Genomic DNA, 12,714 nt, shown 5'->3' with positions numbered 1-12,714 from the left:
TTAGTGTTGAATCGTATAAGTTCTTTAAATATTTATCAGACATATCATTTGCAAATACCTTCTCCCACTCAGTAGGCTGCCAACATCAAATTTTGAGTGTTAAAAACTGACCTTGCTTTCTGAGACAAACCTTAGGTCAACTGATATTATTCTCTGTATTTTGTTGGATTCATCTTGTTAAAATATCACTAGAATTTTTATATTATGATCATGAAATATATTGGTTTATAATTTTGTTTCTTATAATGTCTTTTTTTTTTTGAAGGAGGATATATATATTTGCTATCAAGGAAATGCTTTACTTATATAAATAGTTGGGAAAGTTTCCATCCTGTTCAATTTTCTGGCACTGTGGCTTCCCTAAATTGACACTAAGGGAGGTACATGTTCTCTTGTAGAGGAGTCGGTGCTGTATCATCTTAAAGCAAGAGAGAAGTGCTATCCTTTACCAGACAAAATGGGCCATTTCCAGAGACCCAAATGGTTTGGGAGAATCTAAAGATTCAAAATGTTCAAGTGTGGCCCTGGCATTCCAATTCCATTTTTCAGCGCCCCATTCCTTTCCAAGAAGGAGGCTGACCTTGGCATAACAGACTTATTGAAGCTGCGAATTCAACCCCTTCTACAGCCAAGAAGGCCCTCTGGCTCCCACAAGGTAGCCTTCAGTTGCTGATGAATTTACTGTCAGCTTTCATTGTCTTTCCAAAGCCCTGATTGTCCCTAGGAATAGCCCTCTCATTCCTTATACCCTTTTTCTCTGTCTCCCAAATGCTTCCAACATTGCAGCTGCCAGCACATTTCCTTCCATCCGTAGAACATCTCAGTTCATCACAGTGAAAATGTGAACATTTGCGTGCTAGTGCGTGTCAGGATCTACTGGTCACCACCACCACCAATGGGAGCTGCATTGCCAGCTGCCAGCAGGTGATCCAGCTCCAAAATCTCATTTTAAAATCTGCTCTCTCAGACCACCTCCAGCATTAGCTGCTGCTGATCAAGTTCCTCAGAAAGCAGACTCTGATAAGAAGTTCACTGACAATAGGTGTGTTAAGGCATCTCTTAGAAATGAAGGAAATAAGAGTTGGGCCAAGAGAAAACTTGAACTGTGATGCAGTTGACAGAGATTCTCCTATTTTGTGGGTCATTCTGAAGCTAGGGCTGACCCTGAAGAGTCATCTCAAACTGAGGGAAAGTGGATTGGACTTTGTACCTTTGCACTGACCTGAGATGGCATGAGGGCTGCTCCAGGGAAACAGACCTTGAAGATTTTGTGGCTATGAATTTGGAAAAGAAATCCACATGTGCAAACAGTAGGAATTCATTCTGGATGTCTTAAGGAAAAAGAAGAATTTAATGGAAAGACATTAAAGTTTCACTGAGTTGATGTAATAGTCAGGGACCAGGAACATTCAGGATTAGACAGCAAGAACCAGATGGTCCACACATTACTCTTTTCACTGAACAAATGATTTCAACAGTACTCATTGCTTTTGCTGGAGTCAGAGAGGATTCAAAGTTCAGGAGACAGCATCTGCTTGGTCTCTGTGGGAAAGAAAAGAAAAACACTGGTAAGAGAGGGCTTTCTGTTTCTGAGCAAGGCTCATAAGTACAGACTTTGGGTAATTCTATTTAAGGTGGGGGTTTCATGCTGCTGGTGGGTGACAGATAAGGGGAGTAGAAGTACAGAAAACTGAAAGTAACCACTATCCAGACAAGCCCCATTAATAAATATTAATCACCTAGAGTCAGGCCTATCCCTGGATCATGCTTCCTAATTTTAGCATGTTGCTGAAGAAAAGTGGGGATACCAAGGACAGGAGTAAATGATCCATGTACAGATTTTCTGTTTAGGGCCATTCTCATCAGTGCTTAAGAGAACTTTCTGGAAGGCAATTTGACAATATATGTTGAAAGCCATTTAAGAGTACAAACCATGTTACCTCACTGCCTAAAAATGGAGAAAGGGAGCATAACTTTTCAGCATTTTCACAGTCTGGCTTTGGATTGGTCATATTTATTTTATATCTCTTGGAAGGTAAAAACAAAATTTAAGTTGAAAACAAAAATATTTTGGTTATGCCTCACAGTAAGAACATCTCCTTGAGCCCTAAGCCATAGTAATAAATTGACAGTGCATTGTGTTAATTCATGCATTTTATTTTGAAACAGGGCAGAATTTGCTCTTGGAGGTACTTTCCTCTCAGCATATCTGTTCACCAGGGTATCACTGTGTGGTCTGTGGTTTGCCAGGCTAGGCACCACATAAGCGGTGTCTCTGTGGCTGTCTGTCCCAAGCTGGTAAGATGGATATAGTGCGGAGAGCACTCAGGATGTGATCCAAGTTAGAAACCTACTGACTAGTAGTTGGTGCTAAGCATGATTAGGTATAATACATGGTTTTCTTCTTAAATCCGTAATTTTTGAGCATCCTTGTGTCCCTGTTGGATTTGTCCAGAGAGGGTGTTGATACAAAGATGAGATAGATGCTGTCTCTACTCTAAAGGACTTTGTGATTTAGTGCAGAGGGCCTATTCTTCTTCATAGGCCCTTACCTATTGGGGTGCTTGCTCTTTCCTTCTTCTTTTGGATTAGATTATAGATGTGATGCCCAGTGCTACAGTAGCCACACTGTGATGATCAAGTAGCAGTTGCAGAGAACAAGAAGCCAACATACTTAAGAATGGCAGAGGGAAAATAGAAAGAGCCTGGCTCTCTGATGACATTATTGAGCCATAACTGAGACCACCAGTCTCTTAAGTAAACAAGAAAACACATCACGGTTCAGAACAGGTCTTCAGTTACAAATATAAGTATTCCTTACTTTTTCAAATGAAATTCTCAGAAACCAAGACTTTTGAGTCTGAAGCCCTAGTTTGAAATTTTACATTAGGTTTACCTTTTTCCAACAGTAACTGGCAAAGGTTTAAAACATTCCCACCCAACTCCGTTGGCACCACTTCTGCTGTAGAATGGCTCTTTCTCATTTGGGTACGTTATTTCCTGAAAGGAACTGAGCCTGGTGGTTTTCTTATGATAAGTAAACTAGACATTTCAGTAAGGGTAGAACAAATGTTCATGGAAATCAGAGTTGGAGATTTTTCCTTCCACACAAGATAGATATGGACTCTTTGTAGCACTGTCTTTAAAACTGATTAATTAAAAGACAATGCTAAATGTTTCCAAGGCTTGTTCTGAAATGACTCCTTCAATTAGAGCTTCTTTCCTTTTGGCTTCTTTAAAGCTTTCTGGACCTTTTTTTTTTTTTTTTTTAACACAAATTAAGAAGCCTTTAGATTTTTCTGGAGCTTCAGGTTCTTCTGCTTCTGCAGCTGCTACTTGAAGGGCAGAAGAGAGATAGTTCAAGACTGTACCTCTGGCGCTGCCTGCGTGGCTCAGTGGGTTAAGCCTCTGCCTTCAGCTCAGGTCATGATCCCAGGGTTGTGGGATCGAGCCCCACATCGGGCTCTCTGCTGAGCAGGGAGCCTGCTTCCCCACCCCCCACCCCACCTGCCTCTCTGCCTACTTGTGATCTCTGTCTGTCAAATAAATAAATAAAATCTTTGAAAAAAAAAAAAAAGACTGTACCTCTGACTTTCTCTTTTTGGCTTTCAAATTCATGAGCTCATTATACAATGAGGTGGGTGACCCACCGGGCACAAGTTTGCGTCTTCCTTCAGTGTGCAGTGCCTCCCGCTCCCTCCTCTCCTCTGGCAGGCCAGGGCCTGCATAATTTTCCCTTAATGATCCCATTTGGTCTGCATGAACTTTGCCTCCTGCCCATATCCATAGCCGCTACTGCTTGGGGAGGCTTCACATTTTCTTCATGACTGCTGATCACAGTGGGCACTATTACTTAGACAACTGTAGGAAAATGAAGTAATGGGCCTGCTAATATGCTTAATGGCCTTAAGAACATTGAAAACTAATGTGCGTAATGATCATTTAATTCATAGTTGCCCTTGGAATTATGGGTGGCAAGACCATGCATTATACTAAAGCAAAAATGGCCCAGATGTCACTGCAAGTGTGAGGAGAGTAAGAGAGAAATATTACAGCAGCATTATAGAGTTTCTACTCAAATCTGTCTTCATAGGAAGAACTACATTATCAGAGAAAAGCAGCAGCCAGCCAGGGGACTGCCACTGGCTTGAAGGGATTCAGCTCAGGAGTGGAAGAGAAGTCCTCAAATACCAGGCTGAGGGAAGAACCCTGTGAGCCGAACCATATGACTTATGGGAGGTCGAGATGCTTCTGAGAAATAGGGAGTTTCTAACTGGGGAGATCATTCTTTCCTTTCCTGGTTATAGGTTGTGTGTCAGACCTTTCCAGACCTCCCCTGTCCTCTATTCCTCAGGGCCGATTTATCATAAGTAATTGGATTAGTGAATTCAGAGCACCGCCTCAGGAATTAGCTCTGCAGGAAAAGATACTTCAGGTGAGGCTCTCTGGAGGAAAACCTTGAGGATCAGGGACAGTTGGGCCACTTGGTGCCATGGCGTGTTCTTGCAGTGCCCTTGGGCCACTCAGGCAAACTTTTGCCAACTTCAGAAGGACATAGGGATGGCATTGGAGAGATGATTAGAGATAACATTCTAGACTTGGAAAATCAAATTCATAGCAGCCCTGGGGCCCCTTTTACAGATTCCACTGCCCCAGCTCTCCAAGAACCCTGGGGGGAGCAGGATAGTTTTTCCATCTCCCTCAGGGATCTGAACCCTGCCTGTGACCCAGACAGGAGAGGAGGCTTAAAGAAGAGTCACAGGAAGTCCTCAGAAAATGAAATCATTGTGGTGAAGAGCTATTTGCACTCCCACATTCAGTGCAGCATTATTCACTATAGCTAAGACGTAGACACAATGCAGGTGTCTGTTGATGGATGAACGGATAAAGAAAATGTCACACACACACTCAGAGGAATATTATTCTGCCATAAGAAAGAAGGAAATCCTGCTATTTACCACAGCATGGATGGGTCTTGAGAGCATTGTGCTAAGGGAGATAAGTCAGATAAAGAAAGACAAATACTACGTTCTCACTTACATGCAGAACCTAACAAAGCCAAAATCATGGAAACAAAGAGTTGAGTGGTGGTTTGGAGTTGGGGGTAGGAGGAGACATTGGTCATTGACAAAGGAGACATTGTCAGCTATACTATAAGTAAGTTTTTGGATCTAACGTACAGCATGGTGACGCTGATTGGCAATGCTGTGTTACTCAGTACTGTGAGTCGTGCACTCCACAGAATGAGCCACTGCCCTGGTTGGTGGTTGGGGACCCCTGAAGCTTGACTTGATCCCAGGCAATTCAGAAATTAAAAAATTAAGGGCTAAATAAAGTGATGATGAATATTAAGTCTTCTTAATGGCTCTGGATAATCCAGAGAGTGCAGCCAGCAGACTTCCTTAAAGCTCAGATATTTCATTTATTGCCCCACCACACCTAAATAATTGACTTCACAACTGACATCTGATTTCCTCATATTCGAGTTTTTCCCTTGGAAGGAGTCTATGAAGTGAACTCTCCAAAATGAAAATAAAATTTTACTTAGAGAGTTTATTTTTTAAATGGTTTTTTAATACTCTTTATTCATCACTCAGTTTTGAGGGTATGTTTAAAAGGCTGAGATACATATAAATTAGAGCATGGAATTTTTTTTTTTTTATCTGTAGCTAAGAGGAGCTTCATTTTTGTTGACATTCTAGGAAAAAGTCATCTTCAAATTATAAGTCAGTAATACTCTGTATCCTTTTCTTGAAATAAAGGAATAGCTGAAACTTGGCTTAATGGTCCCTGTTTTCTGACACCTGTAGTTACTAATCCAGATGTCTGGAGTTATATTTGCATAGATCAAGATTTTCTGAGGGGCGGTTTCCCCTGACCCAAAATACATAATTTAGTGAAAGGCAGCTAAACCATGTTAAGAATAGGAATTCTTTCTTTAGGTATCAAATACAAGTATGGTTTAAAATGCTGATTAAGTATAAGAAGTTAAAGTGGAAAGATAAATGTATAAAATTTTCCCAGTGTTACTAAATTTATTTTAGAATCTTTAAAAAAGTATATGGAAGTTCTATGTGCCTAGTGTTTTGTGTGTTGTCATATTTAGTTCTATCAGTTGCCCTACAAAGTGGACCTTATTAATCTCACAGAGAAGAAAACCAAGGCTCCAAGTATATAATATAAGAAACCTTCTCAAGGTCACAGTCATACATGGAAGAGCTGGGACTCTAGTTCAAGCTCATTATCTTCCCGCTACACTATGTTCCTGTCCATAGGAACGCACATAGAAAATCAACCAAGACAATTATCTCCTTGCTATGAATATTATATTAAATTGAAGACAGAAAAGTCAGCAGCAGCTTCTACTCAGAAGAAAATCTCCTTTTCCTGATCTGACCTCATCTCTAAACCTCTGTGGTTTCTTTTTTTTTTTTATATGGCCATCATCACATAAGGCATGTGGCTGTGGCATTGTGTGAAGGCAAAAAGGCAATGCCCTTGACTGAAGAAATTGTCCTAAAATATGAATAGTGGTTGTGTTTGGACTAGGGCAGATTTGCTCCTTATCCCTATATCTCATGTTAAAAATAATCTTTAAGATCATAAACGTAGGGGCACCTGGGTTAAAGCCTCTGCTTTTGGCTCAGGTCATGATCCCAGGGTCCTGGGATCAAGCCCCACATCGGGCTCTCTGCTCAGCAGAAAGCCTGCTTCCCTTCCTCTCTCTGCCTGCCTCTCTGCCTGTTTGTGATCTCTGTCTGTCAAATAAATAAATAAAATCTTTAAAAAAAGGATCATATATTTCTAAGTTTTTAAAAGTAAAACGATGTCTTTAAATAAGAAAAAAAAATACAGGATTAAGCAAAATAAAGGATTCCTACCAAAAATAGAGGAGTATTTGGGAAAAGTCCACTGGCTTATAGAAGCCCAACTTGTAAACATCCCAAAATGTTAGCAGTCAGAGTTAATTTAGCTTTCATCACTGACTTGATTTAATTTTCTTCACAGCCTTTAAACATACTTCCATGCATCTTGTGGGGCCATGTGACCATGGTTGGCCCTCATTCTCTGGCTATCAAGGATTCTTCTTGCTCAATCTTGTTGGCTTTACCTTCCTGCTCTTCCTGGTCCTTCATCTGCCTCCAGGGTTTTCCCAGGACAGTGATGAGTTGACTTTGTCTGTTCCTGCTTTCAATTATTAGATCAGATTATATTCAGAAGTTTCAGGGTCCACTCTTTCTTTGAACACATGTATTTTCATTTTCTCTTATTATAAAAATCATGTTTTGGAAGCCCTAGGGAAAAAAAATAGGTAAACCAGGGGTGCCTGGGTGGCTCAGTCAGTTAAGTGTGTGCCTCCGGCTCAGGTCATGATCCGGGGTCCTGGGCTAGAGTCCCATATTGGGCCCCCTGCTCAGCGGACAGTCTGCTTCTCTTTCCCCCTCTGTCATTCCTCCTGCTCGCACTCTCTTTCTCTCAAATAAATAAATAAATAAATAAAATCTTTTTTAAAAAATAGATAAACCAAAAGATGAGGGAAAAAAAAAAAGTGCCATCTTGATATAATCACCCAGGAAAGCTTTTGTGTATATCCTTCATCATTTTGCCTATTTGTTGGGGGTGGGGGACTAGTTGTTAACAAATTGACCAGTCTTTTAAGTTCCAAAAAAAAAGTCCTAGTTTATTTTTATTTTTTAAATTTATTTATTCAAGAGAGACAGAGAGACAGTGGGGGAGGAGCAGAGGAAGAGGGAGAAGCAGGCCCAGCGCTGAGCGCAGAATCTGACACGGAGCTTGATCCCATGACCTCCAGATCGTGACCCCTGCCAAAACCAAGAGTCCGATGCTTAATGGACTGAGCCACCCAGGCACCCTAAAAATCTCAGTTTAAAATAGAATGGTTCAAGGGTGCCTGGGTGGCTCAGTCCTTTTAAACATCTGCCTTTGGCTTAGGGCGTGGTCCCAGAGTCCTGGGACTGAACTGCATCAGGCTCCCTGCTCAGAGGGAGCTTGCTTCTCCCTCCCCTCCCAGCTCAGTGTTTTTTCTTGCTCTCTCTCTCTTGCTCTCTCTTGAATAAATAGGTAGGAAAAAAATCTTTAAAAAGTAAATAAACCAGAATGGTTCAGTCTAGATGTAAAATGAGAACTTAAGGCATTGTTTTATTATACTGTGATTGTTTTCAAGACCCCTCTCTACCACTCAAGCCGCTCTCCAGTAGTTCACATTAAATATCAAAAACTAAATTTGCCTTTTAGCTTCATTGATCCGTCCTGAAGGAAGGAACTTTTCTTCCTTCAACTCACTTTTGATGCCCAACAAAGGAGCTTCCTGTGTCTCCACCACTGTGTCCACCGTGTCTAGGACTTACTGAAAGAGGAAGCTTCAGACTTTTCCCTACCTCTTTGCCAGCTCTCCTCTGGAAGGGACTTGCTTGATAGGACAGAGCGGGGAGTCCACCGGCTGTGGAGCGAACCGGTGCAGAGGTAGAGCCTGACCTCAAAAAGTGGGCATGCATCTCGTTCCTCTGTTCTCCTGGTTCCCTTTCCCACTGTGGGAAGGCAGCAGGAAGGGTAGCTCCTGTTTGAGGCTCTCCACTGCACTGCTTCTGGCTGCGGGGACCATCAGGCTCAGCTGGGGAGGAGAAGGAAGCCTTGATCGCCCTCCTGCCTCTGCTGTGCTCTGGGTCCCCCATCTGTCACCTGTATGTATATCAAATTGGTTGGAGTTCAGAGGAGGAAGAGTACAGTTAGCAGCACCCCCAATCTCAAAGATGGTCTCTAGAATACACTCTGTATGCTTTGAGGTCCCCCTATGTGGGGTGTGTGTGTGTGTGTGTGTGTGTGTGTGTGCACGTGCATGTGGTATAAGTATATATATACATAATACATAGATTCTTTCTCAAAAATTGAAATAAATTTTTCTAAATTTCAGAGAGATGTTTCAGTTTCCTTGGGGGCTCCATAATTAAGCTTCCTAGAATAGTTCAGAAAACAAATTTGCAGCTATATCAAAGTTAACCTAAACTTTAGAATAAAATTTAGCAAAATGTAGGTTGGGTAGAGAGCCATTCAGATGTATTCTGAAACCACCAACCTGTGCTCACTTAGATGTGAGCACAAAAGCAGATTTAATTTACTGAGAGTTGACAGAGGTGTTTTATTAGCTTAGGGCCTGAATAAGGATTCTCTATTCCCTCTGCCCCCCCCCCCGTTTTTTTTAAGATTTATTTATTTATTTTAGAGAATGAGAGAGGGAGAGAGAGGGGGCGTGAGTGGGAGGAGGGGCAAAGAGAGAGAGAGAAGGAGGGAAGCAGACTCTCTGCAGTGGGTGAAGCCCAACATGGGGCTCACTCTCACCACCCCAGGACCATGACCAGAGCTGAATTCGAGAGTCTGACGCTTAACCTAAAGGGCCACCCATGCGCCCCTCCTTCCGTCCTTCTGGTATCTCAGGGCCTCTAAATGCCACGAAGTTCAAACTGTCCAGGAACCATGCCATTCTAATCTGGGATGGTTATTTATGGGTCAGCTTGACTGGATCATGGAGTTTGGCTACACATTATCTCTGGGTGTGTCTATGAGGTGTTCTCAGGTGAAATTAGCATTCCTGTTGGAGGACTCGGTAGACCTGTTTGCCCTCCCTGATGTGGGTGAGAATCACCCAATCCATTGAAGATCCGTATGGAACAGAAAGGCGGAGGAAGGAAGAATTTAGCCCTTTCTGCCCAGCTGCTTGAGCTGCGACATTGATCTGTCTATGTCTTAGGCCTACAGACCCAAGCTGGACTCTGTACCCACGGCTCCCCTGCTTTTCAGGCCTTTGGTTTCAGGCTGGATTGCACCACTGGCTCTCCTGGGTCCCCAGGTTGGAAGCCACAGACCATGGGACTTACAACCTCCATGATTCCATGTACCAATGCCTTATAAGCCTGTGTGTGTGTGTGTGTGTGTGTGTGTGTGTGTGTGTGTGTATCCTACTAGATCTGTTTCTCTGGAGGGCCCAAAAAACACAGACCAACACACATTCTAAGTCCCAAATGGAGTCTGTTCTTTTCCAAGAAAGAGGCATCTCACCTGAGACAGAACTCTGGCCAAACTGCCGGAGGTCCAGACAGGATAGAAGGATAATAAGAGAAAAAGGATATTCTCAGAAATTAATGCAACAAACTAGGGGTGTGGCCCTTCCCTTTGCTGACGCAGACATGAGAATGCGTAGATGGAGAGGATCTGAAAGCTGACCAAACACAATGCTTAGTGAATGTGAAACTGATGTGCAGAGTCTGCATGAGGTTTTATGGTAGCGGGCGACCCATGTAAACAGGTAGACCCTTGTTTCACTAAAACCAGAGCTGCCCCAGAAGCCCTACAACTTGAAAAGAGGAACATCCACACTATCCATAAAAAATGGAGATGAGAGAAGGAGAGAAAGAGAGAGAAATTGTCAAGGATAAAGTAATGTTTGCTACCTCAAAACACTTTCTGTTGCACAACTGGCAGTAAATATTGGCCCATTTATGTAATTTAATGTTTTGTTCAGCCATGATTTTGCAGGTTGGATTGGGGTAGAGTAGGAGATTGAAGGAGACTGGTATTTATTGTTGCACAGGATCTTTCGAAATGGTGGAAATGAGTTTCTGTTCATCCCCTCTGAAGAGATCCTGTTTTCCTAGGAAACCCTGAATTCATCCCAGTGATGCATCTTAGAAGGGACTGAGCTATATGTGCGGGAAGTAGACTGAGAACGAGAACCACAGTGTCGAAAGGAATTGTTATTTGGTCTTGTTTTGTTTTCCTTCCAGAAATAAAAATAAAGATAAAAACCCCAGCTGCCCCCTAGTACGAATTGCATTGAGCTCAGGCATTACTCAATGACATATGTGTAAATAAGTCCCATTCCTTTCACAGACAGTGATTTAAGGCCCCGTACATTTAGTCATATTTATCTGTGATTCCTGCCACAGAGAAGAGCCCTCCAGTAGCTCTTGCATTACAGAGAAACTTGGAGCAATTTTGTGAATTAAAAGGCTAAATTTGTTGCCTTAAAAGAATCCTGTAACTAGCATACATTATGAACAATAAATCTTCTTAATGAATTTTTTTCCTGAAATTTTACTTAGAGCTTGAGGTTGAAGAATTTAAGGTAATGTTATCGGGCTAATGTTTTTATCTTGGGATTACTTAGAGTAAATACATCTCCTTAATTATTAGAGAGTGCTAGATCCCAGACAGATATTGTGGAGTCTGGAAGAGATGTCCCTGACTCTCAAAGAGTCATTCCTGGAGGTTAAAGAAGATGGAGGGGCAACAGGGACAAATCCCCTTTTGAGTATCAGGCTCTAGTAAGAGGGGCCAGGCCTACATGAACTAGTAGTGCTAAAATATTTAAAATACTATGGGTGACTTTACAGTTTCACCCATATTTTCTTTTTAAAAAAATCTCCCTTTTTATCCTATATCCTCTCTTTTCCTTGTCAGGTTTGGCTCTACTTCTCTCTGCCTTTTTTTTTTTTTTTTTCTTTTCCATTCTTCCATCTTGTTTTGATTGATCTAGGTAGGCCGCTTTAAGATGTGATGAAACCACAGCCTTTGAAAATGTTATGATCAAACTTTCAGGAAAGCTGTTTCACAATACCACCAAAAGACATGAATATTCAGTCTCTGAGCTGGCAGTTCTGCCTCTAGAAATTCTCCTTAAGGAAATAATCAGAGATGATAAAAGTAATAGTATTTTTTGAGTTTATATTGTGGGCCAGGCATTGACTTTATGTAATTAATTTATTTAATCCTTACAACAACCTCTGATGTATCATCCCCATTTTGCATGTGAGGAAACTGAACATCAGAGAGATTAAGTAACTTGCTCAAGAACACACAGCTAGTGACTAGGGGAACTGGGATTTGAACAACGGAAGTCTAGCTCCCAAGACAGCACTCAACCAGGACAGTCCCCAAGGTGAGACTCTTAGGTAAATATATATTTTTTAAGATTTATCTATTTTAGAGAGGGAGGATGAGGAGTGGAAGGCAAGGAAAAGTCTTAAGCAGACTCTGCTGATCATGGAGCCCAATGCAAGGTTCCTTCTCATGACCCTGAAATCATGACCTGAGCCGAAACCCAAAATCTAATCCTTAACCAAATGCACCACCCAGGCACCCCTTGGGCAAATACTCTTTTGGGGGGGCAAATACTTTTGGCAGGACCTCTGTCTATATAAACAATTTTATTTAAAAAGGTGTTTCACAATTCACTGGTCCATGTAAGGTCTAGAAAATAAAGATTATCAATAAAGATTTAGAATAAAAGGTAAAGAAGAGATACTTACCTCTGCATTTATTGTCCAATCAGAAGAAGATTCTTTGTGGTGTCCAGGCACCATCTCCTCCTGTGAGGATTCAGGAACCGTCTCTCCATACTTTATTGTCAAATCTTCCATTCAGCTAGTTTCCTGTTTTTTACCATGAGAGGAAAATAACAAGACTGTTATTACTACCATGCAATGGCTCTTCTGATGGAAACAACATAGATCTTGTGTCCTCTGCAGGGCCCTAATACCATTTATTTCACACTGTTTTCATCATTACTCAGGACACTGCATCATCGTCCATCCATCACCTGTGAAGGCTGGCTGCCAGCGATTCTCAACATTGTCGCTGGGCTCTCTGGGGTGACTGAAGCATTGCCAGCATCAGGGGATGCAGAGTCCTGCCACCACC

General features: G+C 41.9%; 1 long non-coding RNA gene across 1 annotated transcript; it reads right to left on the bottom strand.

Annotated features, from left to right (window-relative positions):
• Positions 1 to 1,332: 1,332 nt before the first annotated feature.
• LOC131833140 (uncharacterized) lies at positions 1,333 to 12,449 on the bottom strand. The gene is made up of 2 exons (XR_009354334.1): positions 12,324 to 12,449; positions 1,333 to 1,542 (listed from the first exon to the last, which is right to left on the bottom strand). It is a non-coding gene; the product is annotated as an uncharacterized LOC131833140 (long non-coding RNA).
• Positions 12,450 to 12,714: the final 265 nt, after the last annotated feature.

Source organism: Mustela lutreola, chromosome 6 (genome assembly GCF_030435805.1).
Source record: "Mustela lutreola isolate mMusLut2 chromosome 6, mMusLut2.pri, whole genome shotgun sequence".
Taxonomy (NCBI): domain Eukaryota; kingdom Metazoa; phylum Chordata; class Mammalia; order Carnivora; family Mustelidae; genus Mustela; species Mustela lutreola.
This window is presented reverse-complemented; position numbering and strand designations above follow the sequence as displayed.